Raw genomic sequence first — 26,142 nt, forward strand, 5'->3', positions numbered from 1 at the left:
TTCCATCATGATATTTCTACCAATCATAGAAAAAAAATAAAACTACAATACTAATTTGAAAGGATTTCCCCCCCTAGGAATATATAGTTCCCCTTCCAAAATCAAAGGTTAATAAGATTATAACTAACTAAACATAGATTGGGATATCACATATAACTAAATAAAGTTTAATAAGATTAACTAAACATACATAGCATATATCCGGAGCGGCACCTTTAATTTTGTGACTAACACACAGTAACAGGGAATGGACAACTGCATTTCGCATTGCTGCTGAAACTCCATCTATGTCATGTTGGATAGCATGTCCTTAATCTTGTTCAGTTGGAATGGGCAGCAACAAGTCTAGACATCAATTCCTTTATAATGTCCGGGCAGCTGTTGACTAGATGGTCAAATCTGAGGGTCATGCAAAGGAAGAGGGGAAATGAGGGTGCCTGAGGGAGACACGCTCCGACCAGCGGGCAACTGGGCCGCTGGCGGCCACAACCGTAGACCGGAGGAGAAAGGTCCCATCCCATTGGCTCCCACGACGCTGCCAGCAGGGGTGGGTACGGGAGAAGATGCAGGTCCGGAGCTCCTCGACTGGGGATCCATTCAAGACGAGGATGGCGCCTTTGGCCAGCTGTCAACGTGCAAGGTCCAAGTTCCAGATCCGGCGGGCTCAGAAGATATACAGATGGGCGCGTGGCAAATCTCGGTTGCTAAGGAGCTGCACGGTGATACAGAGGGGCTGAGAGGAGATGCAGGGGGTGCAGGCGCAGTTACTGCCGCCGTCCGGCTCGACTTGGACGGCACCGGTGGCACTGCTACGGCTGACCACCTAGTCCCAATGGGTACTCTTCAAGCAACCCATCGGCCTCCCTGGAGGTGCCGGAATCATCCATGCGGCAAGGCTACCTCATTAGCAAGCAGGCTATGGCTGCCGGTGGAACGGGAGGGGGTGGAGAGCGCGCTGAATCTAGCAATCTTCATGGCCCTGCCCCAAACTCTACTGGCGCAGGGTGCGATGCTGCGGGCCACATCATCAATGGCCCTCAGCCGGCTAGCGCCTCAAAATCAATGTGTGCCTCGAACTAGGGGGCACAGCTGGCACGCACGGAGGGAGCCTGGTTGGACACCGTAGGCAACGCGACGCACTACGGCGGTGCCGGACACATTAACCCCTCTACTACTGTGCCGGTGACGGAGGCGGGCATGGATGGCCACGGCAAGTGCGAGGTAATCGAGAAACTTTCACAAGTTTGTGTTGTTGCGTCTGAGCTTCACCGTCTTGAGGCGCCGAATGATCCAATTTGGGGTGCGCCGAGAGGGAAGCGGAATTACTGCGACGTTGTGCGCTCGTGCCCACCCCCTACTCGTGTTAATGCCCAGTAGAGCCGATTGCATAGCAGAGTGAAGACCCAAAGGAGGCCATTGCTCGTGACGAGGAAGTCCGGCCCACCAGCTGGCTATAAAACCTCCTTCGCTGGCAGGTGCTTCCGATACCTTAGGCAAGACCATAAACTTGTAGATTGTCGAGACCCTCTCCGCTGTCTGGCTTGTCGCCGCAGTGGCCACCTTGCCCGTCACTGCCCTAAAAAGCGGGCAGGTTTCCATCGCCCCCCGATCCAATCCAGACTAAAGTTCCCTAGATCCTCCATCCATTCCCGCCTATTCTTCCCTAAGCAAGCAGCGCCTAGCATCCAGAGTCGTCTGGTCTTCCCTCCGTTGATGTAGGGGGAAGGTGAGTGGGAGGCAGTGCAGGGGAGCGAGCAGGAAGCTATCAAGGAGCCGGCGATCCCGGTGGAGGAGGAGCTAATGGCCTGGTACCCGAGGAAGCCAGAGAACCGCCCTACTTTGGGTAGTGCGGCAGTGATTACTTCGCTGGACATGATGACGGAAGCCACCAGGCTCCGCACCAAGGTTGTGCTCTTGGTGGCGCAGGCCAGGCCACCACATGTCGACATCACCATTGCTGACGTGAGCAGAGTTGTGGCTGGCTGCGTTTGCATGCCGCCGAACGAGATGCGCACAACGCGCCACCGCCCGGAGGACTTCATGATCGTTTTCGAGAAGCCTCACCAGAGGACCCTAGCACTCTGGGTTGGTGTTGTGTGGGTGAAGGGCGCTCTCTTCAATGTCATCCCATGGCGTGAGCATGCTCATGGCGAGGAGGTCACCTGGTGGTACCACGTCAGGAAGGCCACCGAGAGCCTGCCCAGGCACGCCTGGAACCTCACAGCACTCGGGGAGATGCTAGGCGAGGTCTGGCTCTTTGACAAGATTGATTGTGCCATGTTCCGCCAGCAGGACTCGGACATGCTCTACTATTGGGCCTAGATGTGGTTCCTAGACCTACTGCCACATGCCAAGATAGTGACTTTCTTCGAGCATGGTGTGGGCCAGGCGCCGTTGGTGGCCGGGGGAGGGGCGCTGCCCAGGGAGGTGGCTCCACCTCCGCATGGCATGAGCCACAACCTGCTCATCCACCTCGACTTGGTGGAGGACTGGAGCCCCCCTAGGACCCGCACCCCCAGCTCGGGGCAGAGTGGGGCTCCATCCTCTGTCTCTTCCAAGTCGGATGAGTACCCCAAGATCTACAACTTTGATGACTAGACTCCTGGCGTGTTGGATAGCCTCCGCGCGAGTCCAAGGGCTGATGCTTGCCACCCCCTCCTAGGGGCGCACCTGCTAGAGGACACGACGACAACAACATAGATGGTGATGGTCAGCGGCGTCACTCTCAGGGCTTCCTTGATCGGGGCAAGTAGGCACTCAACCTGCTGCACCGCACTAGAGACTCCACCAGCAACGGGGGTGGGAGCAGATAGCGCACCAGCTCCCCACCACCAGCTAGGCAATGGAATGCTAATGTGTGCGATGAGGCATCGGAAGGTGGCGGTCATGGCAGGCCACGCATGCGTGATCCGCTGTGGTGCGAGGATGCCGACTGGGAGCACCATAGATCACGCTCCCCTATGGCCAAGGCACAGCATGGGGAGGTGGCCATGGTGGCTGATGCAGAGATGGACTTTGTCAAGGGGGACCTTGGCTCTACCCTGCTCTCGGGGACACTTCCCAGGGCGATTAGAGCGCCCCCACCACCACCAAGGCACCCAGACCCAATGCTGGACTTCTATAAGGAGATGTGCCCTAGTGACATTTGGTCTGCCCTCATCCGCCCCTTGGTGACTATGACCTAATGATCGGGGAGGCGCTGGCGGCGTGTGAGGCTATGATGACCAGGTCGCTATCTTTCTCCCTGTCTAGAAGCCCATCGATGGAGGAGTAATGATCTCCGGTGTATGTGCCCAACAATGGAGCCAACTGGGACAAGCTTGCAACGCTGAATGAGGAGGCGGCTGCCCTGGGATATGGTAATGTGATCCACTTCGAACCTAGGGTGCAGCAAGAGATTGAGGGCCAGGTGATCACCACTGGCATCACAGAGCAGGTTGCGGAGCTCATACTAGAGGAGCATAGGAATGCCATTGTTGAGAGCATATTTGTCCCCTGTGAGCAGCCTATCCTAGAGACATCGGCTCCACCAAAGCAGAAGAGCAAGGCTGCTGACCGGACAAAGGTGCTAAAGACTACAGTGGGGGGCCTAAGGAGGAGTACCAGGCAGCTGGCAAAAAGCTGCTCGGTGCCGATACACAAGCGTGCAACTCACAGACTGATAAAGGCCTTTGAGATAGTCGGGCCGAATGAGCCGATTGGGGATGAGGCGCTGGCATCCTTTGCCAAGCACTTTGCCGAACCGCTATCCCTAGAATAGATTGCAGCAGTGTGGAATCTTACCTCGCTGGACAGTGGGCCGGTGATTGCAGCCGTAGCATAGTTGGCGACGATTGAGGGAGCTAAGGCCATGGAGGATGGTGGAGCCTAAAGGGGTAAGCACTAGAGCCTATGCAAGACAAGACTGTGTTATGTTAATTAGTAGAGTGTTATGTGTAAGGGGCACTATAGAGCCATGTCAGCAGGGATGATGTCTTGCTTTTTATCGGGTCAATCTATTAAGGGAGCAGCCCTGTGTTGGTGTCCTGATTGGGAGAGAGCTATGGTCTGTTTGTAGTGTCTTGAGGCTAGGTCATAGTCAGAACCTGAGGTTGGGTCATGGTCAGAACTGGAATGTGGCTGGTGCCCTTGAAATGTTAGAGGAATGGGGCCAAGGAAGTATGTGTGTGTCGTTGTCTGTCACTTGTGTTTGCCTTCAAGAATTAATCCCAGTAGCCTCCTTATTTGTTTATGGATAACAGTGACCTTACTATATTGACGTGGAATGTAAGAGGCCTAAATGATGCTGCTCACCGAGAGCTTGTTAGAGAGACTGTTAATTGCTCACAGACGATGATAGTGTGTTTACAAGAAACCAAACTCAGTAGTTTCAACAACACCCTTGCCATGGAGACCTTGGGGCAGTATCTGGACTCCTACCTTGAGATGGGGGCCCAGGGGACTAGAGGTGGCATACTCTTGGCATGGAACAAGGATATGATCTCAGTGACAAATGCAGTGAATAAAGTTTTCACCATCTCAGCTATGATCAAAGTTGCCTTGTCTGATCCCAGTTTCTAATGACTATGTGTTATGGCCCAGCTATTGATGGCAGGAAAGAGGATTTCCTTGCTGAACTACATGATATCAAGCTAGCTGCTAGGGTGCCATGGATCATCCTAGGAGATTTTAACCTCATCTATCAAGCCAGTGACAAAAACAATTTGAACCTCAACAGAAGACTGATGGGAAAGTTTCGAAGAGCATTAGATGAATGCGAACTCATGGAGATTGCACTCCAGAATAGGAAGTACACATGGTCAAATGAAAGGGAGAACCCTACCTTGGTGCATTTAGACAGGGTGTTTTGCAACCCTAGGTGGGAGGCGGCCTTCCCAAATTTCGCCTCAAATGCTCTAGCAATGGGAGCCTCAGACCACTGTCCATTATTTCTCGCCCGTCAGGATCGAGTGGTCAGGAAAGTGGTGTTCAAATTTGAAAACCATTGGCTGAAGCTGGATGGGTTCTAAGATGTGGTCATGACTGCCTGGAGCAAACCACGAGTAGGCTCAGCACAAACTGTACCGAGCAAGAAGCTAGCAGAGACAGCACGAGCGCTATGAAGCTAGAGCAAACTGCTTTTCAGTAATGCACGCCTTTAGCTGTACATTGCAAATGAGGTCATCTTCAGGTTGGATGTTGCCCAAGAAAGCAGACGGCTATCAATTGAAGCGAGTTCTCTACGACAGGACCTCAAAATTAGGATTTTGGGCCTAGCGGCGCTTGAGAGGAGTAGGAGAAGATAGGCTTCTAGAATAAACTTTATCAAGGCAGGAGACACATGTATAAGATTTTTCCACCTGAAGATGGTAGCTAGGAAGAAAAGACAGTACATATCATCACTCAAAAAATAGGACGACTCCTTGGTGGGGGCTCACGATGACAAACAACGGGTCCTGTAGGACTATTTCCAAGATCTAATTGGAAAGAAGGTACGTAGGCTATAGACCTTCCAATGGCCACAACTATAGCTAAATGCCCTAGGGCAGTTGCCTAGCCTTGAACTTGGCAAGCCCTTCATAGAAAATGAGAGTCAGCAAGCAATAAAAGATCTACCCAGTGAAAAGGTGCCTGGACCGGACGGTTTTACCAGTGATTTTTACAAGCACTTCTAGGAAATCATCAAGCCAGATGTCCTTAGCACTTTCCATGCTTTCTACATACATCACAACAGGGCTCTGGAACATCTAAATTGAGCACAGGTGGTGCTGATTCCCAAGACAAAAATTGCAACAAAGCCAAAGGATTTCAGACCGATAAGTCTGATCCACTCCTTTGCAAAGTTACTGACAAAGGTGCTGGCGAACAGATTGGCAATATATATAGATAAGCTAATCTCCATCTCTCAGAGTGCATTCATTAGAAGGAGATGCATCCAGGAAAACTTCTTGTATGTCAGGGGGCTCGCATGTCACTACCACCGCACAAAAACACTAGCTTGCCTCATCAAACTCGACGTAACCAAAGTGTTCGACTCAGTATCTTGGGAATCACTAATTGAGCTGCTTGCTAGAAGAGGATTTCTGACAAGATGGCTTGACTGGCTAGTAGTGATCCTCAAAACATCGTCCTCAGCAATACTACTCAATGGTTGTCTAGGTGATAGCATCATGCATTGGAGAGGCCTCAGACAAGGTGATCCATTATCACCCTACCTATTCATACTGGCAATTGATGTCCTTAATAACATCTTCAACATCACCACGTAGCAGGGCTTCCTATCAAAACTAAAAGGTATACATGTAAGCCTCCGAATATCAATGTATGCTGATGACGCTGTAATCTTCAGCAACCCAAGATGACAAGACATTACCTACATCATGGAGATTATGAATGCTTTTGGTGCAGCCACAGGATTGTAGATAAATATGCAGAAGAGCACTGTGGCCCTAATCAGATGTATGGGCCTAGATATGGACGAGATACTACAAGATTTCCTAGGGCCAAGAGTAAACTTTCCTATGCAATACTTAGGACTATCTCTCACACTTGGAAGGTTAAGAATGGTGCACCTACAGTACATCCAAGATAAGGCTAAAGGGAGGGTGGCTAGCTAGCAAGGGCATCTGCTGAATGTTGTTGGCCGCAGGGAGTTGGTGCGCTCTATGCTTAGCTCCCTCCTAGTATACCTACTGATGGTGGTGAAGGCACCCAAAAACTTCTTGAAAGAACTTGACAAACTATGTAGAAGATTCTTGTCTGCTTGCGATAAGGAGCTTACTGGAGGGAAATGCAAGGTTGCATGGACCAAAGTATGCACGCCAATAGTCAATGGTGTCCTAGGCATCATCGAACTTGAAAAGTTTAGTCGTGCACTGCGGCTTCAGTGGCTCTGGTTTTCATGGGACGACACAGACAGACCCTGGAAAGGAATGGAGCTACCAGTTGACAATAATGACATTGCACTCTTCAATGCTGCTATAAGTGTGGTCTTAGGAAATGGGAACAAGGCTAGGTTGTGGTCCTCTCGCTGGCTAGATGGTCAAGCACCTGCAACCTTATACCTGGCCTTGTTCAAACATAGCAAGAGGAAGAACAGAACAGTTAGTGATGCCCTGGCTAATGATAAGTGGATCAGAGATGTCAATTATAGCATGACAGAGAGGGTGGTTGAGGAATTTATATCACTATGGACTTGCTTATAGGGAATCACTATCTAGCTAACACATGAGGATAAGATCACTTGGATCCACACAACTGATGGCCAATACATGGCAAGATCGGCATATAAAATACAATTCCTTGGAATGGCCTCATCCTTGATAGCTGAAATCACATGGAAAACAAAAGCGCCGCCAAAATGCCACTTCTTCACTTGGTTTATGCTGTAGAACCACATTTGGACAGCTGCAAGGCTAATGCTTAGGTAATGGCCAAATGACTACTTCTATCAACTCTATGTAAGGAACCTAGAAATGGTCTCACATCTTTTTCAGGAATGCGGCTAATCGAGGAATGTCTAGGACAAGGTGGGCTCTTGGATTTTGGTGGCTGCTCTAAGGCCAACACACTGGATGACAACTGAAGATCTAGGGTAATGGTACGCTGACATGGGCAATAGTGGGACAAGAGATGCAAGAGACGGGGTGCGCTCGATGATCATGTTGACAACCTAGGAACTATGGAGGGAGAGGAACAATTAGTTTTTTCATAGATCCTTGAGAACGCCGGAGCAGGTTTTCAGAGCAATATAGGAGGAAGCAAGGTTGTGGATACGGGCCAGAAATAGAGAGCTAGAAGCAGTGTTGCCTCTACTGAAGCAGCCTCTTGTAGATGTTGTAAATCCTACGTAAGATAGAACTCTAAAACGTAGGGGTGGCATGGCACTCACTAGGATGTGAAAGCCTGGCAAAACGGACGATCCTTGTGCCAAACCTTGTAAATATTGTGCTCTTCCCTTATCAATGAAAGCCGGTAATGGATCTTTTGAAAAAAATAGATGGTCAAATCCATCAGTTGCCATGACAGCATTTAGCGACCCAGGAGACTTCTTGAGGAACTGAAAGCATTCTTCCTTGAGCCCCTATCACCGGTGCTGCTCAGCAAGGGCCAGTGTGATGGCTACAGTGCTGACGTTGATGTGCCTGCATAGAATGTCCTCGTAGATGAGCTTGAGCCTCTCCATGCCATACTTGTCGGTGGCAACGAGCAGGTGCTAAGCCATGATGAGGGTCTCTTCCTGGTGCTTGGGCTTGGTGGGCAGCGTGTTAGTGTAGATGAAATGTAACAAACACTACTACAAAAATGATTTTTAGTAACATGTTTTTTTTTTGTAGGGGCGGCTCCACTACCAACCACCCCTATAGTGGGTGAGCTGGGTCCCATGATTCTAGCTACCCCTACACATCTAATAGTAGGGGCGGCTGGTGATATGAGCTGCCCCTACAAATAGGTAGATTTGTAGGGGCGGCTCACTCACCAGCCGCCCCTACAAATGTTCGCTGTATAAATGGCTGCAACCCTCTTCTTCCTCCTCGGGTCACTCACTCCAACCCATGAAAAAAAGGTAGGGAGGCATTGGGCACCTCCCAAAAATTGCTCTACTAAGGGGGAGGGTTTTGGTCTCAAATCCTTTAGTGGAGAGGTTGTAGAAGGTAAGAAAATGCTATTCCACACTTTTTTTTGAAGTTTTAATGATTGGTTAGTGAGTAATTAGAGTTTTGCTTTTCTTTCTCTCTTCTATGGTGCTTGAGCTACTTACGAAGCAAATTAGACCCAAGTTTTGAATGTACTAGGGTAAATTAGGTAGGGGAACAAGATCATACCCTTATTTGGTCCATATTTCTTAATTTTAGTGAACAATTAGTTAGTTTTATGGATGTTTCATGTGCATGTAGATCTAGATCTAGGGTTTGGTTTTTTTATTAATTTCATTTTTGTAAATTTATGTTTGATAAAATTGGAGTAGGGTTTGCATGAAAGATATTGGGTAAAATATAATTGTTGCTAATTATTATCTTTGAAATTGTTTATTGTAATCAACAAATATGTATTTTAATTATTTATGGATAAATGAGCCATTAATTAATTTTCCTCTACCATGGTGTGTTTGTATGCTTCATGTAATTATATTTGATTTATATTCATATATATCTAAAGTATATACAATTATTCTCAAGTAATTATTAATTTGATTCATTTATATATATATATATATGAATAAGTAGTCCTTTAATGTTTGTTTTGTTGTTGTTGTAAAAGATGGAGTACAGGAATTCTTGGATGTATGGTTTGTTAAGGTTCAAGGCAGGTTTCCATGAAGAGGTAGATAAATTTATTAAAGCCATAGAGAAGCATGCAACGACATTGATAGAGAATAAGGATACAATTATTTATCCCTATAAAGATTGCAAGAACCGTATAGCATGGACAGATATGACTATCATCATATCACATTTGATTATGCAAGGATTTGTTGAGGACTACACAATGTGGATTCATCATAGTGAAATGGTTATTGTTAACGACGAAGATGAGGAGGAATACGACAACGAAACCCTAGAATCCCAATCCCAATATTTAGCAGAGCTTGATGCACGAATGGATCCCGAGTTTGGCATGAACAAGGTGGCGATGTTGGTGATTGAGATGGTAACGACGAAGGTGGTGCCAATAATGATGGTGGAGCACGTGTCAGGGATGAAGATGATTTGGAGGACATGATTCGAGCCCTTGGACTAGAGATTTTACTAAAGAGCCTGAAAGGTCTAGAAAATTTGGAAAGGGTGACAAAAGCATCGAAGGAGACTGTGTATGGTGTTGAAAAGGGCTGTCTGACACATTGGACATTGCTACATTTTGTGCTTGAGCTACTCATCTTGAAGGCTAAGTATGGCTGGTCAGACTGGAGTTTCAATGATCTATTGCATCTCCTGTCATGGGTGCTGCCACAACTAAACTCAGTTCCCGCCAACACTTACCAAGTGAAGGAGGTCATAAGTCCATTGACAATGGGTGTTGAAAAAAAATCCATGCATGCCCCAACCACTGTACCCTTTTTCATGGCAAAACGTTTAAGTCACCAGATAAATGTCCTTGGTGTGGGGCCTTTATGGTGGGGACGAAGCCTCCATGGGGAAAAAGAGGAATAAGAAGGGTACAAAAAAGGTGGTACAAGAATCTCAGCCCCTAGAGGACACTCCATTAGGCAACGACGAAAGCAGAGAAGAATTCCTGCCTTGGTAATGTGGTACCTGCTAGTGACCGATCGCTTGAGACGTGTCTTCCTAAACCCTAAAGAAGCCACACTCATGACATGGTGGGATGATGAGCGCAAGGTGGATGATGATAAGATTGCACACCCGGCTGATTGTAGTCAGTGGCAAAGGATCGATGAGAAGCACAAAGAATTCAGCGATGACCCAAGGAATATACGGTTTAGCTTAAGCACAGATGGAATGAATCCCTTCAATGAGAGGATGAGCGACCACAACACTTGGCTAGTGATCTTGACCATGTACAACATCCCAACGTGGTTATGTCAGAAGAGAAAGTACCTTTTCCTCACTATTCTTATTTCTAGACCTAAACAACTAGGCATTGATATAGACGTGTTCCTCGAGCCTTTGATGTAAGAAATGGAGAGGCTATGGAGGCATGGGGAGCCGATGTATGATGCATTCCGAAAGGAGGACTTCATATGTAGAGCAATAATATTTGTTACTACCAATGATTATCCCGTGTTGTTTGCTTTGTCTGGACAGATCAAAGGGAAGACGGGATGCTTGGTTTGCTTGGATGGTACTACATGGGTGTTCCTGGATGCATCCAAGAAGATAGTTTACCTAAGGAACTAGCACTTCTTAAAGACAAGTCACAAGTTCCACAACAAATTGTTCTTTAGATTTTATGACAACACCCCAAAGATTCAACCCCCTCCGGAGAGACGTCATAACAAAGAACATGTGTATAGAATGGTGAAAAACATACGTGTCGTCTGTGGAAAGAAGAATCCAGATGGGACGAATAGAGATAGAAGCACACCTCCTGTCGAAGGTGTTCCTTTCAAGAAACAATTGATCTTCTTTCAGTATCTGCCTTACTGGCCAGACTTGGAGGTCCCCCATGCCATTGATGCTATGCACATGCAGAAGAATGTCTTTGAGAGTCTCATTGCTACCTTGATGGACACAAGCAAGTCAAAGGATGGTCTAAAATCACGAAAAGACATTGTCGGGTTCATAAACCCGGGGTCTCTCATGGACCTGCTTCCCAGCAAAAGCTCGGCCCAGTAGGCGACGTTGCGAACGATGCACAACTCCTGGGCCAGCCCAAAAACCTAACGACATGCCAGAAGGATGATCTAATCTCTGATCAGAAGGCCTGACCAAGAAGGAATGGTGGCCGCTTCTAACTCTGGCCCTCCTCTCCGACTGGAAGGCATCACTTTCAACTCTGGCCCACCTCTCCGACCGGAAGGCCTAGCCAACAACGCTTCTGACTCTGACCCATGTCTCCAACTGGGGATACATCGAACCTCTGCTTATAGCTCTTCTCTGACTGGCACAGTCGGAGCCGACTAGGACCAATCGACTGGGGATGCCCGCTCGGTGCAAACCAGGAAACAGGCAGAGCAAGTAAAATAGGACACTCAAGTCAAAACTGTAATACGAATCGCCATACCTTGTACACCTATGATACCGATAGGACATATTAGAAGGGTGCCCTACAACCTTCTAGGCATATCAGAACCCAAGCAGCGTTGTGGGCGCCGACATTTGCCCTACAGTGTTATAGGCGCCATCAACTCCCATACCATGACAAACATGGTAGGGCTCCCCCACATGCCTTTGGGCATCAACAGTGTTGTAGACACCATCATCTGCCCTACATGGAGAACATGGTAAAAACCTCCCACATGCGTCTAACTTCAATAGTGTTATGGACGCCTACCATCATCTTGTACCCAATGGCGTGGGCAACAAGACTTAGTAGCATACGTACTCTCTCTCTCTCTCTCTCACTTGTAAAGGCCATCCCCTTCATCTATAAAAGGGGATGCACTCTCTCCCAACAAGGAGATCGATCAGTTCACAACTAAAACACACTCTAATGATCTGAACGACCAAGGATTCCAATGAACAACAGATGCTTGAACACTTAGCACATAGCAGAGCTCCTATCGCTCTCAGCCCTTCAGACCAGAGTCCGACTGAACCTCTTACACCCCATTCTTACTCCCTTCTGTTTGTAACCCCACAGCAAACTTCGAGCACCTAGGCTCAGGAATAAAGTCACCGACCGACTCAAACTGGACATAGGGCACATTGCCTAAATTAGTATAAACCTTATGTCATTGAGTGTTAGGCCACATCTGATCACAACGTACGGCAAAACTATAAATATTTACGTGTTGGTCACTTTCTGCACCGATAGTTGGCGCTGTCCGTGCGGAAGACGCCATACGTTCACACTTTTGGTCATCAGATGGCCCATTTTTCTGCCTCCTTTGCCATGGCGGGCTCAAGCGATATGACTCACTTTAGATCGCTAGAGTTTCCCGTGCTCCCACCTATTGGGATGTGGGCTCCTCCTATCTTCGAGCCATCCTAGGCCTTCCTCTTTGGAAGCCTAGACTTCGTTGCCGACTGGCTCGGTGTGCTGCACCTCCACGAGGAGGCACTTGTTCTAGCGCCCGTCAGACGAGGCGTGTCCTCCTTCGGGTCTAGGACACCCGATGACTTCAACGGCGAGGCACCTGCACTTCGTTCCGAGCATACGCTCTGCTCAAACCCCACTGTGAGTATTGTACGCTTTGTTATTTACTCGTTGTTTACTGTCTTTCGCCGATTCTCTGAAGGGACCCCGTTGTCCCTACCGCGACTGCCATGCAACCGGTTCCCCTATGGCCTCGCATCCCCTACGGACGTGTACACTCGGGGGCACCGAAGGATGCTAGCGCTGCCCCTTCTCACATCTGAATTTGTGGAGATGGCAAGCTATGCTCCTACCTCTTTTCATGACCTCCTAGATAATGATGTTGAGAGTGATGACTCCAGCATCAGCGATGTCATGGCACCTAGCCACCCTCTATCCTAGGAGTGCACTATGGTGGATGCCTCAGGACAGCTACCTATGGTAGGGGAGTCTCTTCAGACCCACACTCCTTTGGACCCTCACACGGATGCCCTCGCATGTGCCCAGGCGCATGGTGAGGAGCTACGACAAAGGCGGTAGAACCAGCCACCTCCTATGCCAGCATGCTCGGCGCACCACGATTGTAACACCCTAGGTGTTAGCCTTGCATAAATTGACTTGCCTAGCATGAGCATGAGCATCAAGCATTCATATTTAAGCTTTTACATTTGAAACATGTGATTGAAACATATGAAACATGCTTGTTATTTTATGTTTCTTTGTATGTATGCATATGATCATGAGTGAATACATGTAAATGGTTTATGTGAGTCACTAAAACATATTAGCTACACTTAGGTTAACAAATGGAATGTTGTTCATGAAGATCACTTTTCATGATCAAGTACTTAAGTGATGCTGTGTGTTGACCTGAAAAGCTTTATGACCAACTAATGTATGAAATGATTGTGTGACCTTGCAAATAGCTTAAACATGTTTAGAGTATCATTATGAACAACTTTGGTATTCATGGCTAGGGCTAAATGGGTCACTAGGTCATAGTTCAGGTACAAGTCATCTTTTGAATGTAGCATGTTTGACCAAGTTTGAACTATGTGCTAGAGACCTTGCATGGAGGTGGTCACTGAAGCAAAGTTGTAGTATTTGGCTAGAGGAATAACTTTTATTTTTGGGTCATGAGATAATAAGGTGCATAGCTTAGTCTTTTTGAGCTCCCAAAAATCAACAAAACACTATTTTGCAACACTTAGAATTTTCTAAGTCTTTTTCTGGTTTTTAGTTGCACTGGCTCGACTTGGAGATGATATTACTGTGTATTGGTTGGGAATTAGAGATTGATTCTTTAATAGAAGTTGAATATGGTATATAGGTCTACGACTTTGATTTAGATTGTTTTCGATTTTGCTTCACGGTTTAGAAGAACAAACATCACCAAATCGCGCTGTCAGGCTGCTCGCTCGTGCTGATGAACGAACTGAATCAGCGTTCAGTGGCCGACCGGCATCAAGCTTGGGCCACCATGTGGAGCCATTGGCGAAGCCATGCGTCGCCGGCGCCCTGCCCAGCGCAGCCACTTCGGGCCAGAGCATGCCCATATCAGCCCCATCGCTCGCCCGTTACGCCCGCGCTCGCATTTCAGTTTTCTAGCCTCCTCCTTCGCCTTAGCTAATACAAACCAACAGACCATAGGAGTAGGGTATTATGTCATACTGATGGCCTAAACCTATCTAACTCATGTGTCTATGTTGCCTTCTTATTCTTGATCTCACGCTCCTCTACCGATCAATCTGCCTTCGTGGGATACCCCTCGAAGGACTGCTGATGATATTCTATCGATAGTTGGCGCACTAGGTAGGGGCTAGCATGCTGTTTCCTCATCGAACAAGATGGATTTTTCCACAAGCTCTTCGTCCCTCCCACAGCCTAGCCAAATCTTCACAGTCAGATCCATCTCGTGGGTCATCAACGCTGACGGAGTCCTCCTCGAGCCAGTGCAGATCCGCTCTATGCTGACCACCCTCGCACCTGCAACTGTAGATCCAATCTTGGATCCACTTCTAAGGTTGCCTTCATCAATGACTCGCCGTTCGCTTCCTCATTACAAGAGGAGGCACATCAATAATGATGATCTGATCGAATCCATCGATCGGGTCAGCATGAAGCTCGCCGATTGCCTCTCTATCGCCGAATTAGCTCTGGACACTTTCATTCAGCGCCGACTACTCTCTGATCTAGATCTATCAGAAGCTGCTCAGCAAACTCCGGGGGTTACGGCCCTACCCTTTGGGCTTGCCAACACCGCCGCCACGTACCAAGACGCCTTGAGGGCCAAATTCGCCGACCAGGTGGGGGATATCCATCCTCTCACCAACTAGATTGCCGACCAGCTCCTGCCGACGGTCAACATGCTACACGCCAGCCGATGCCCTGGAGCATCCCTCCAAACCATCTTGGAGGAAAGTCTAGACTCTGAATCTCCAGGCTCCACGGAGACCCTCGCTGAAACCTTCACCAAGCAACCTCCTCTCCTACCTTTTCGGGGTGGTGCCATCTTCAATGTCAGTATCGACAGCCCCCCTCAAAATGGCAAAACCGATGAGGAACACGCCGCTCGTGAAAATAGGAACGTCAACCGCGTGCAGTGCCATGAAAATAAGCGTGCCCTCACGATGGCTAAGGCCACTCGCAACAACCAATTCGACTCGGAAGGGAGGCCACTTCATCGCAACCTTGACGAAGATTTTCTCCGTGTCGACGGTCACGACATCTACAAAACTCCAAGCGCTAACCTAGATGTAGCTGCCAATGAGCTCGCCCAGCTCCCGCAAACTCTGGAGGTCGCCAAGGTCGCTGCCATGCTAAAGTGGCGCACTGTCAGGTCAACAATTTCCGCCAGGACCAAAGACCTTCGTGCTTGACAAGCACAATTCATCGATCAGTTGTGCCAAGATCTAATCGCTGCCCTAGCCAAAGCCATTTCACTGACCAATCACTGCCCCTCCATGGTGGAGTTGGGGGCCACCGTGCTGAGCACCATAGCCATCACAACTAGGAGGTCAAATAGGACGCTCGAGTGCACCTCAGCAATCTCCAGGATGCACGACGGTGTATTGAGCAGCGTCGCTTTGGTTGCCATGAAGATGAAGTACGCCGCCACTAGGAGTATGAGCGAGAGTATGGTAACCTGGACTCAGCTCTGGAGCTGATCACCACCGGCAACATCACAGATGATGGAGCCGGTAATCCTGAAGGACCTCTGGTGTTCACCAGGGCACTCTGAACACTCCAGTGGCCACATGGTTTTAAAATCACTGGGGTTGAGCCCTATGAAGGAAGGATGAACCCAACCCAGTGGCTGTAGGCTTACGCCACGGCCGTTCGTGCCGCCGGAGGCGACACCAACATCATGGCAAATTACCTCCCTGTCATGCTCATGCCAGCCGCCATGATTTGGTTCAGAAGCCTCGCCCCGGACTCCATCGCATCTTGGGAAGAGCTGAAGAAAGTTTTCACCGACAACAACATGGCTACATGTACACATCCGGGCACCATGCATGATCTCAACCACACCACCCAAAAGTCATCCGAGCTCCTCCGTAGCTATATCAGACGCTTCTCCAAGATGAGGAATTCTATTCCCAACATCACGGAAGCTGAGGTCATCACCGCCTTCGTCTGAGGACTTCATCACCACGAGCTCCTTTCCAAGTTCAACCGAAAGCCACCTACGGGCATTGGCGAGATGATCATGACTGCCAACCAGTATACTGACGCTGAGGAAGCCGAGGTGTGTTTTAATGAAGATACGGGCACTAATCGCCCGCCTTGCTGCTACGACGACCACACCGACGACCGACGGCGCAACGACTACCACTACGATGACCGCAGTTTCCACCAAGACAGCGGATGTGATCGGCCAGAAGGGTTCAAGCCTGGTCAAAATCGCCGCCGCCGACCAGACCACTTCATTGCCAACATCAATGAGCCGCGAGCCAAGCGTAACTATGACGAGCAGTACAAGAAGATCCTTGACGGCCCGTGCCCCCTACACAAGAACACCAAACACAAGATGAAAGACTGCCTTAGTTTGGCCTAGGAGTTCTAGGACAAGAAGCTGGATGACGACGCCAATAGGAACGGAGGCCACCGACCACCTAGGGGCAATAACAATGCCTTCCAGGATCATGATAAGGTGGTCGCCACCATCTTCGAAGGCCTTGCCTCCAATGAGAGCAGAAGAGAATGGAAGCTCGCCATCGCTTCAGAGGAAACCACAGCCAACCCCAGCTACTGCCCATGGTCCAAGGTCCCCATCACCTTCAGTAGGGCCAACCAGTGGGCAGACATACCCTACACAGGGCGTTTTCCCCTCATCCTTGACGTGACTATCCAGAAGGTACTCTTCAGAAAAGTCCTCATCGACGGTGGGAGTGCTTTGAACCTACTATTTGCCGAGGTGCTAAGAGAGTTGGGTCTCGGGACAACAGATCTCATGCCCTCAGATTCCTCCTTCTGGGGTGTGGTACCTAGAAGGGCATCCAGACCACTTGGAGAGATTACCCTACTAGTACAGTTCAGCACGGCAAGCAACTACCGTGTCGAGCATATCAACTTCTACGTCGCCGACTTTGACACCGCCTACCACGCCATACTTGGTCGGCCAGCTCTGGCCAAGTCCATGGCCGTACCACACTATGCGTATATGGTGTTAAAGATGCCTTCACCTATAGGAGTCCTATCTCTGTGCGCCAACCTCTCCGTCGCCTACGCTTGCGAGACAGAGAGTCTCACCCTCGCTGAAGCCACCGACCTCTCCATCCAAATGGCTAGCATAGTCACCGAAGCCAAGATGGTGCCCACCGATGACATGGAGATCCTAGAGCTGGAGCTTCCTCGTGCTTCTACCAAGTCCAAGGAAGTCAAGGAGGTCGGCCTCGGCCTCAATGACCCATCCAAGACTATGAGGATCGGGGCTCACCTTGACCCCAAATAGGAAAGCGTGCTAATCTCCTTCCTATGTGCCAATGTCGACGTGTTTGCTTGGAAACCTGCATACATGCCAGGGGTACCAAGGGAGAAGATCGAGCACTCCTTGAATGTCTCGCCGACCACCAAACCGATCAAGCAGAAACTCCACCGATTCACGCCAGACAAGAAGGAGGCTATTAGGGTAGAAATAAAATGGCTCTTAGCTGCCGGATTTATAAAAGAAGTGTATCATCCAGATTGGTTAGCTAATCCTGTTCTCGTTCGAAAAAAGAATAAAGAATGGAGAATGTGTGTTGATTATACTGATCTTAACAAACACTGCCCTAAAGACCCCTTCGGCCTGCCTCAGATAGATGAGGTTGTAGACTCCACCGCTGGCTATGAACTGCTCTCCTTTCTTGACTGTTACTCCGGCTATCATCAGATCTCCCTTAAGGAAGAAGACCAGGTCAAGACGTCGTTCATCAAACCTTTCGGTGCATACTGCTACACCACTATGTCCTTCGGACTCAAAAACACTGGGGCGACCTATCAAAGGGCTATCCAGATGTGCCTTGACCAATAGATCGGCCGCAACATCGAAGCCTACATTGACGATGTGGTCATCAAGACCAAAACCGCGGAAAATCTTATCGCCAACCTTGAAGAAACTTTCTCCAACTTGAACAAATACCGATGGAAGCTGAACCCTTCAAAGTGCATCTTTGGAGTTCCATCCGGTATACTACTGGGCTACATTGTTAGTGCTTGAGGCATCGAACCAAACCCTAACAAGGTCTCCGCCATCACCAACATGAAGCGGCCAAAATGCGTCAAGGATATATAGAAGCTTACAGGCTGCATGGCTACGTTAAGTCGCTTCATCTCGTGCCTCGGTGAAAAAGAGCTACCTTTGTTCAAGCTCCTTAAAGCCTCCGAGCATTTTTCCTGGTCGGAGGAGGCAGACACAGCTTTTGAGTAGCTCAAGTTGTTCTTAACAAAACCTCCAATCATGACAGCACCACGGCTAGATGAAACTCTACTGATTTACATCGCCGCCACTTCTTGCGTCATCAGCACGGCTATTGTATTCGAACGCGAAGAGTCTGGGCATGCCTACAAGGTGCAATGTCCGGTATACTTCATCAGCGAGGTGCTTAATGAGCCCAAAACTCATTATCCTCAGGTACAGAAGCTGTTATACGCAATTCTAATTCCATCGCGAAAGCTCCGACACTACTTCGAGTATTACAAGATCGCCGTGGTTACTGAGTTCCCTCTAGGGGACATTCTCCGCAACAAAGAGGCCAACGGCCGCATCATTAAGTGGGCTGTTGAGCTCGGCACTTACTCCATTGAATTTAGAAGCAGACCTACCATTAAGTCATAGGCGCTTGCTGATTTCATTGCTGAGTGGACCGAGATCCAAGAACCCATTGCCGCCACTTGCCCTGAGCACTGGGTGATGTATTTTGACGGCGCCCTTAACATCAGCGGTGCCGGCGTGGACATTCTGTTCATTACGCTGACCAAAGATAAGCTCCGCTATGTCCTCCGGATACACTTTCCGGCCTCCAACAACGTTGTGGAATACGAAGCATGTCTCCATGGTCTATGAATAGCTGTCGAGCTCGGCGTCAAACAACTTATGGTGTACGGGGACTCCGCATTGGTTATCAACCAGCTCAACAAAGACTGGTCCTGTTCCAGTGAGAAGATGGACGCATACTGCGCCAAAATCAGGAAGCTTGAAGGGAAGTTCTACGATATCGAGTACCACCACATGGTACGAGATCAAAATCAACCAGCCGACCAACTCTCAGAAATAGGTTCGTCTCGCGTCGCGGTTCCACCGGGGGTCTTCATGCAAGATCTCCTGGAGCCATCCATTAAAGAAGAAAAGGAAGTTGAGGAGGTTCCTCTTGCCAAGCAGTTGGTACTTACAGTGCCATCGCCGGTCACCGATTAGAGGGAGCAGTTCATCAAGTACCTCACCAGCGCCAAAGTACCCGCCGACAAGATCGAAATCGAACGTCTAATTCACCGAAGTAAGCATTAAGTGCTGGTAGACGGTAACCTGATGAGGAAGAGTGCCAAGGAAGGGATACTATAGAAATGCATCATCCAAGACGACGGTGTGAAGCTACTTTCTGAAATTCACTTTGGTTCCTATGGCAATCACATGGCTTCGAGAACCCTGGTCGACAAAGCTTTCTGAGCAGGTTTTTACTGGCCCACAACCATCTCCGATGCAGAAGACCTCGTTCGATGATGTGGGGGGTGTTAGTTTTTTGCCAAGCAAATACATGTACCGGCACAAGAACTATAGACCATCCCAGCTTCCTAGCCATTCGCATGCTGGGGACTAGATATGATTGGGCCTTTCAAGCCAGCGCCAGGAGGTTTCTGGTATGTCTACGTCGCCATTGATAAGTTCTCCAAGTGGATTGAGTACAAACCGCTCGTTTCAGCTACTACAAAGAAAGCAGTCGACCTCTTTGAAGATATCATACACAGGTTTGGTCTCCCGAACAGCATTATCACTGACCTTGGAACCATGTTTACCAGCCATCATTTTTGGGACTTCTGTGAAGACCGGTGCATCTCTGTTAAACATGTTTTTGTTGCTCATCCTAGAGCTAATGGCTAGGTTGAGCGGGCTAATGGAATGATCCTTGACGCCCTCAAAAAAGAGGCTATATCAGAAAGAAGAAAAGCATCCGGGCAGATGGCTTAAAGAGATACCAGCTGTGGTCTGGGGACTATGCACTCAAGCTAGTCACAGTACCGACGTGTCTCCATATTTTTTGGTCTATGGCTCAGAGGCCATACTACTAGCAGATGTTGCCTTCCGAGCACCTAGGGTGGAAAATTATGTTGAAGAGCAAGCCACTGTTGTTTGGATAGAGGACATTGACCGGGCCGAGGAAGAACGCCTGATCACCTGCGTTCACATAGCCAAGTATCTAGAAGATCTGCGAAGGTACTATAACCGCAACATAAAAGGTCATTCATTCACCATCGGCGACCTCGTTCTCCATAGAAAACAAAAGACCGAAGGGTTGCACAAGCTTTCTTCCCCTTGGGAAGGGCCCTATCTCGTCAAAGAGGTCACCCGACCAGGATCTTATCGCTTATGTGACTTAGATGGGATTGATGTTCCAAACTCATGGCACATCGAGCACCTTATACGTTTCTACCCTTGAAATGCTCTAGATATGTACTCTCCATTTTATGATGAATAAAGTTTTGGTCTCCATAATTTGTCTCCATTTTTTCCCCTTTAACTTTCGATCTCCGCGTACAGTCGCTAAGCATTATGATACTCCAAAATGATCTCCAAAATCGCCGAACGGTTTTCTCCAAAATCACCAAACGATCTCTCCAAATCGCCGACCACGATTTTGCCGAATAAAGTTCTCCAAATCTCCAAAATCTCTGAACGATTCTCTCCAAAAAACGCTGAACGTTTTCTCCAAAACGCCGACACATTTTTGCCAAAAAAGCGCCGAATAATTTTTCTCCAAACACGTCTCCTCCAAATCGCCAACGTGTCTCACCACATGTTTTTCTCCAAACCACCGAATAATTTGCTATAAACCTTTAAAGATTTTTCGCCAATCAGCGAGCAGCCTACTTTCTTTTCTGTTCTCTTCGGAGAAGACCCAGCCTCTGATCTCTCCCTACACGTGCCATGGGCTCCGCGCTCTGTGTTAAGGGTGGTCGGCTGTGGTTCCTTGGTCACGCCTATTTTTCCTTCACGTGCACGGGCTCTGCGCTCGATGTTATAGGTTATGGGCTATCCGAGGTCAGAGTAGAATTTATTGCTCGGTCGCCATTTATGCCATCTACAGTCATTTCGATAACTGCCGAGCAGCATACGTTTTGCTATTTTCTCTATGGAGAAGACCTAGTCTCTGATCTCTCCCTACATGTGCTACGGGCTCCGCGCTTTGCATTATGGGTGGTCAGCTGCGGTTCCTTGGTCACGCCTATTCCCCCTACATGTGCTCGGGCTCCGCGCTCGACGTCATGGACTATGGGCTAGCTAAGGCCATGGGAGTTAGTAGCAAACTAACTGCTCGGACTCTACTTATACTCCATATAAATATCTTATGGTCATAACTAGGAAGATTTTTTCGCCGAAATATAATCTAACTGCATACACATGCACTTTATAACATTTGTCGTATATATAAGTGTTCTTGCGCTTTCATGCGTTCTAATTGCATTGCGCAGAAATTACAGATGATATTAGCCAAGCAGATCATTGGGCTACGTCACTGCCATCCGTTTCACCAAATAGATCTATGTCGCTAGCCAATTTCTTCGCTGCGTCCTCCACCTCATCCTCCAGCTTCTGGGTCTCTGCATCGCTCAGTCCTTCGGTGAAACTACCCCCTATCGACTAAACGTCGATGGTTGGGTAGTGGGACCGAACAACCGCAAGGACATGAGTAGCAACGGTCATAATGGCATCGCGGTTGAAGATCCTAAAATTCTCCCACACTGCCTTGCACCTCTAGATGATGGTATCTAACCCTTGCCTCCTACCATGAAGTCGAGGTGCCGATTCTGGGTCGACGCAGTCAAGCACTAGTTTTATTGCGGTAACTACAGCATTGAAGTTGTCTTTTTGGACCTGGGCTTCCTGCACCAGCACATCGAATTGTGCCTTGGCTTTACAGCGATAACCTGCAAACGTTACAATGTTCCATCATACCAGAAAAATACTTCAGCAGTAATTCCGACCAGGAGGTATTCACCTTTCAGCTCTTTGGCCAGTTTGTTTGCTCGCTCCGACTCTTTTGCTTTCTCTTGTTGGATTTGCTCAACGGTTTTGCGAAGCTGGCCGAGCTTCGCATCTCGCTCTACAAGCAAAATAGTTGTCACCTAAAAGATGGTTGTTCAAACAAATACAAAGTCCATTCGCCGATAATCATACCTGTGTTCTGATCGGCTAGGCTTTTGAGCTGCTGGTTTTTCTTTTCCAACTGGTTGGAGGCATTTTTTAGTTGTTCCAATGCAACGGCCAGCTGCTCGAACTTCTTCTGCAGCTATTTGGATGCTGTTGTCAACTGATCGGATTTCCTCTGCAGTTGCTCGGTTGTAGCTGCCAACTACTCGGATAGAACCCCCTTCTGATGTTCTAGGTCCCACGAATTGGACTCTGCAAGGTCTCGCTCACATCGAGCCCTCTAGATGTTCTTCTCATATAGGTTCATTGCCTCCTGGAGTTTCTTGTTTTCTTCGACAAGGGGCTCCATCCTCTTTATCAGTTGATGCCGCTGCTCGGCTGTACGTGTTATACCCTGTGGATGTATAATGCCAGTGATGAACTTCGATCTCCAACACCATTTATTAATATTATAGTTGCAGTACTAACCTCAATTTGAGTCATTACTCCAGCTACCACGGATCTCAGCCTCTTCATCTCCTTGGTGGTGTCTTCATCCTTAATAACTAACACTTCTTCCCTGCGTTTTCAGATAATCTGGACGGATTGGGGTTGAGGTTTGGCTCGCTCGATTTCCTAAACCTCGTCCTCTTCCACCGTCGCTCGAGGCACCACTAGGGGGCTCTGTGGTCAGACAGCGGCTCTGACCATTCCTGGCGTTGCTACGGGCGGTACAATTTGCTCCTCGGCCATCGTCGGAGTTGCTTCCCTAGCCTCCGGTGCATCAATAGCAGCTGCAGCTTCCGCTCCCAAAGTATCGGCGGTTTCAGTCGTAGCCTCAGTCGCTGTCGCCGACACGCCTGTTGTTTGTGCCAATGGTTCACCATCGCTGGGACCATCGGTAGCGGCAGCTGACCTCTCTTCTGGTTGCCAAGCACTTGGGGACTCCAGGACGGGAGCAGTCGGTGTTGTTTCTACCGCGGGTGCGGTCCTTGGCGTTGCTCTGCATAATGTCAGCTTGTCAGTATTCAAAAGAGGTCAAGGAACAACATTACTACTACAAGAAAAATATACTCACGGTTTGGTCTTCCGGTTCAACTTCTTGAACCAGCGATATCTGCCTGATCCTCCTGGTGCAGCTGCGTGGTCCACCTCAGTGCTCTGCTGGGGAGGTTCCCGCTCTTCTATAGAAGACCACCGATCCATTTGGTGTTCTAGAGCCCTCTCCACATGCTGTTCCAAGGTTACTCCCATTTGTTGCTCAGGGACTCCAGTCGTCTGCACCACCGGGACTTCCATCATCGGTTGTGCATGAATTTCTTTCGCTCTCTGATTGGGGACTTCAGCATGGAGTGGTGGCTCCTTCATGCTTGGCGAACACGCTGTCAGGTCTTCATCATCGTCAGACCACTCCAACACTGTAGTCCTTCACGGTCGAGTGGCCTGGTCATCACCAAGCGAGATGCTACCTAGTTTGTAGGAAGTGGTGCCCGCCATCTTTCTCCTCTTTCGAGCCGGCTCGTCTACCACTGGCCTTTTCCCACGAATTTTCTCCGATACTGGGGACGCACTATCCGACGAGGCGCTCAACCCCTCCTCTTTAGGCTATGGTGGTCGTCGGCTGTCTACTCCCGTCGGCCATTCACTCCTCGGTACACCCGAGAAGTATACGGCTCTATCCTGCGAGTGGATCTTTTTACAGGTGAATGAGTCTAGATGTTTGGAAATGATGACAGATTAAAAGCATTAGGAACATAATACTGAGATGTTTACCTAGGGTGGCTGGTTTCTGCAGTTAAAGGGTTTTGAATACCGTGGCATGTTGAATGAGACATGTGAAGTGAACAGCTCTACAGCTCGCTCTTTGATAACCTCCTTCAATAGCATATCTGATTTCTCCCGGGTACCATCAGTTTTCCCTTTGAATTCAAAGGCAGGATGGGCTCTCTCCTTGTAGGGTTGAACACGACGCGATATAAAACTCACTGCTACCAATCCGTCATTGATATTCACACCCTAGATTAAGTCAAGAAGCTCTTTCACTTGGTCCATATTAGTGTTTCTTGGCATCTCTGACTAGCTCTTCTGGTTCTCCAGGATGTGATCAGGGTCATAGCGGATGGCTGGGTTAGTCTGCCTTATGTAGAACCACCTTGCGTTCTAGTTTTTCAATGATGTGTTTAGTGGCATAGTAAGATATTCACCTGCCATTCCATCACACAGTTGAAGGTATACTCTGCCGACCATCTTGGAACCACCTTCGCCTCTCTTCTTCAGCTAGAATAGATAATGGAAAAGGTTGAAGTGGGGAAGGATACCAAGGAATGCCTCATAGAAGTGGATAAAGATAGAGATGTGAAGAATGGTATTTGGGTGGATATTGCACAAACTGATACCAAGGAATGGATGAACAGGGAATCCCAACCCACGCTAAAAGTAATCTTCAAATACCACAACTTCGTCGATATGAGGTGTTGGAAAGGGCTCACCGAGGGCCAGGCACCATTCAGTGGTCGTGCGGTCAGGAAGAACGCCTGCCTCAACTAGTCTATTTAGCTTCGCCTCTCTAGTGCGCGATGGCACCCACTCTTCATCCCTCTAGGCCTCGGTGCCCACTTTCTTTGGGCTTGTCTTCTTCGATTTCACGGCTACCTTCTTTGGCGCCATCCTTCAAATTCCGATTAGGGTTTGGTGGTGGAGGTAGATGTGCCCGTGAATCTAGAAATGCGGGAGTATTGGAGAAAGACGAAGTGGCAATGTTGGGAGTGGGGATTGCGGCGGCGTAGTTATAAAGCACTTTCCCCACCTTTTTTGCATCCAAGGGTTTTTGGGAAACCGTTCCCGTGATCTGCTCTGCTCTGAATTCTCCAACGTGGTTTAATGGGCTGTGAACTGGGCTTTCACGCAACCGTAGCCCATGTCGCTCATTTATCACCACCTTTGTTGCTACTCGCTGAATAATCGCCGATTTCTCCGACATTTATTAAGGCTCAGTAACTGTTATTGTATAGCCGTCACTTCGATTTTTTTCACCATAGTTTGATTGCTCTGGTATCTCCACTTGCAGCTCAGGGACTAGCTGCTTGCTCGGCTAGTCTTTCATTATTCCTCTGGTTCTGACCCTGGCACCACATGACAACGTCATCTACTGTCAGGCTCGGGGACTAAGTGGGCACACTTCACCTTGCGGTGAGTGTGTGCTTTTCCTCATCTCGAGGCTTCGCCCGAGGACTGGCTGCCTGCTCGGCTGGTTTTCTACTTTCTGACCCTGGCACCACATGACTACATCATCTACTATCAGGCTCGGGGACTAAGTGGGCACACTTCACCTTGCAGTGAATATGCTTGATTTTTCTAGAAGACTCTGTGACTCTGAAAGCCGAAGAAGATTATCTCCTTTCGTCGTGGTCGGACTCTAAGTGGGCACACTTGGTCCACTAAGAGGAAATTTTCAATTCTAGACTTGAGCTCCTTACACCCTTATGGTAAGCCGTGCTTGGGGCATGCTGCTCGGCGATGGTCCACGCTGCTCAGCTATGATGCACGCTGCTCGACAACTGCTCACAGCTGCTCGATGACTCATCATGATGGTCAGACCGTGATTTGGACTGATCGGCTTTGGCTCGCACCTGCTCGGACAA

The 26,142-nt window shown here is 48.7% G+C and overlaps 1 pseudogene; it reads right to left on the minus strand.

The window, feature by feature from the left end:
* Positions 1-320: 320 nt before the first annotated feature.
* LOC136487210 (BTB/POZ and MATH domain-containing protein 1-like) overlaps positions 321-26,142 on the minus strand; it is a 163,254-nt pseudogene continuing 137,432 nt past the window's right edge.

Source organism: Miscanthus floridulus, chromosome 1 (genome assembly GCF_019320115.1).
Source record: "Miscanthus floridulus cultivar M001 chromosome 1, ASM1932011v1, whole genome shotgun sequence".
Classification (NCBI taxonomy): domain Eukaryota; kingdom Viridiplantae; phylum Streptophyta; class Magnoliopsida; order Poales; family Poaceae; genus Miscanthus; species Miscanthus floridulus.